Genomic DNA, 2843 nt, shown 5'->3' with positions numbered 1-2843 from the left:
ATTTTTCAAAAAAAGGCAATATAGGAGAAGATCCACTGAAATCCTATCAGCTAGAGACAACCTCAGTGGCCATGCTGAAAACCATTCTTTGAGAGAGCCTTACTCTTGCCTAGAAAATCTCATGGACAGAGGAGCCTGGTGTCCATGGGGTCTCAAAGAGTTAGACACAACTGCGCGACTTCACTTTCACTTTATCAGAATGATAAGTGGGTCTCCCCTCAAGCCCTTAGGAATTCCTGAAATTGACAGGAACGCAGTAGGAAAACCGGTGGATTGGAAGATAAGACCTTCTTCCACAATCCCTGTGGGGAATGAGGAGAGTGTAAAATAAGACATCAGATGAGGTAAAACCCTGTTCCTGAGGTGAAATCAACATAACATATTGATAGAATGGGAGGAGATGGAGAAGGGACGGTTCTGGTGGCTCCTCCATTGCCCACTGGAGTGTGGCCTTGGGAAGAGTCCAACCTCACTTCTACTTCTCTACGCCTCATCCACTCAGGTGAACCAACCAGGGCCTCCTTACCGGCTGGCTTGGGTCTTGTGTGCTGGCCACTGCCTCTGCCTGGCCTGCTTTCCCCACCCCCACAGGTATCTGCTTCACCAACTCCTCCCCTTCCGCCAAGTCTCTGCTCCGGTTTTACCCTCTCTTCTCTCCAGGACTCCCTGCCACATTGTCTAACAATGTCATATACCTTCCCACGTTATTGTATCCATCCCCCTCACCTAACTCTTCCTTCTTTTTGTTTTTTTGTAGCACTTGTTACCTGGTGCCTGTATGTGCGCTCAATTGCTTGGTTGTGTCTTACTCTTGTGACCCCATGGACTGTAGCCTGCCAGGCTCCTCTGTCCATGAAATTCTCCAGGCAAGAATACTGGAGTGGGTTGCCATTTCCTCCTCCAGGGGATCTTCCCAACCCAGAGACTGAACTTGCATCTCCTGCCTTGGCAGGCAGATTTTTTACTGATGAGCCACTGGAGAAGCCCCTTATCACCTTTTAGCATGTATAATTTACATCTTGTGCTTCTTATTTGTATAATTTCCCCAGTAGAATGTAAACTCCTTAAGCACGGGGAGTTTTGTATGTTTTGTTCACAAGTACCTAAAATAGTGGGCTTCTCTGGCTTCTCAGTGGTAAAGAATCTGCCTTCCAATGTAGGAAATGTGGGTTTGATCCCTGGGTCAGGAAGATCCCCTGGAGAAGGGAGTGGCAACCCACTCCAGTATTCTTGCCTGGGAAATCCCATGGGCAGAGGAGCCTGGCGGGCAACAGTTTATGGGGAAACAGTCGGACACGACTGAGCAACTGAGCACACACACGCACACCTAGAATAGTGCCTGCTGCATATATAGCTGCTCGGTTAATACATGTTAAGTGAGTGAATTAAAGAGCCTTGGAGGGTCTGGAGACTTTGCACTGAAGGGTGAGATAATGAGAGTAGGTATAGGTCAGAAGAGAGGAGGGGAAAGATCTGAGAGCTCTAACAGGGGTAGGCTCTGTAAGACCTAGAGGAGAAAATGAACCAGAGATGTCTCTATGATGTATGAAAGTGATTCTCTGACTTTTCACTGCTGAGTTATCCTGTAAATTTTTTTTAGTCTTTTCCTGATAACGTATAATCATAGCTTACTAATAAAGAGAAGTTCATAGGACTGCGTCCAAAGAGTCTATCATTTTTAGGTTAAATATATATTGAATACTTGGAGCCAGAACCAATTGACCTATTGATTTGAGAACTAAGACAGAAAGTCCATTTGTCTGCCAAGTTCTGATTTTCCAAGTCAGAAAGAATCCCTGCGCTATTGATTAGCTGCTTCTGGGGACCATCAATATATTTCACCACTGGATGTTTCTAAATAAGGATTAAAGTGGAGACAGTGACTTTTAGGTACCAATTAATGCAATGATAACAGAGATCAATATTGTCAATGAAGATCTTCTATTACATGAGCTTATGGGACAGGATGTTGCCTTTGCTGTTCAGCGTCACACGTTAAGGGAAGTCATTGAATTTCCCCCCAAAGCATTTCTGTTTGCCTTTGAGTATTGCCTGTGGCACTAACATGGTAAAGAACATCTCTGCCTAAACTCTTCACTGTCAACGATATGTAATGTGACAGTGCTAATAAGCTACTTGATGATGGGTAAATATTTTGTAATTTTTTTCTGACTTGCATATCAAAGAATCTACTCAGCTTCAATCTGTAAGCTTCATTCTCTCTGCACCCACTGACACCATTCATACTTGCACTTGGATGTTCAAAAAGCCAATAAATCAAGCCTAAAATGTTCATATCTATCGTAGTGATGAGTCCCATACATCCGATACTGTGGTGTAGCTCTGACACTTGTCACACCTTTTTAGTTATTCAGTCAATAATATCTTAAGACTTTCCTTAAAAGCCTTGTTTTCTCTTTAAGCTTTCTGTTCACTGTGTGCCCCCTCTACATTTTCCATGTCACACTAAAGGCATCATATACCTCTGATTACTTACTTAAACTAGAAACATAACATTTACCTTCACCTTCCATAACCTGTCCAACCAGGAACCATATTTCCCTGGTGGCTCAGTTGGTAAAGTGTCTGCCTACAATGTGGGAGACCCAGGTTCGATCCCTGGGTTGGGAAGATCCTCTGGAGAAGGAAATGGCAGCCCACTCCAGTACTCTTGCCTGGAAAATCTCATGGACGGAGGAGCCTGGTAGTCTACAATCCATGGGGTTGCAAAGAGTCGGACATGACTGAGCAACTAGACTTTTCCATATCCTGTCCAACCAGGAACCATATTTCCAGATACCTTAACTCTTAACTTCTTCACATCTCCAGTGTGACCACTTTCA

The 2843-nt window shown here is 44.1% G+C and overlaps 1 non-coding gene across 1 annotated transcript; it reads left to right on the top strand.

Moving 5' to 3' along the window:
• Positions 1-2559: 2559 nt before the first annotated feature.
• On the top strand, positions 2560-2631 carry TRNAC-ACA (transfer RNA cysteine (anticodon ACA)). Its single transcript has one exon. It is a non-coding gene; the product is annotated as a tRNA-Cys (tRNA).
• The last annotated feature ends 212 nt before the right edge of the window (positions 2632-2843 follow it).

The sequence above is a fragment of the Budorcas taxicolor genome, chromosome 14 (genome assembly GCF_023091745.1).
Source record: "Budorcas taxicolor isolate Tak-1 chromosome 14, Takin1.1, whole genome shotgun sequence".
Classification (NCBI taxonomy): Eukaryota; Metazoa; Chordata; class Mammalia; order Artiodactyla; family Bovidae; genus Budorcas; species Budorcas taxicolor.
This window is presented reverse-complemented; position numbering and strand designations above follow the sequence as displayed.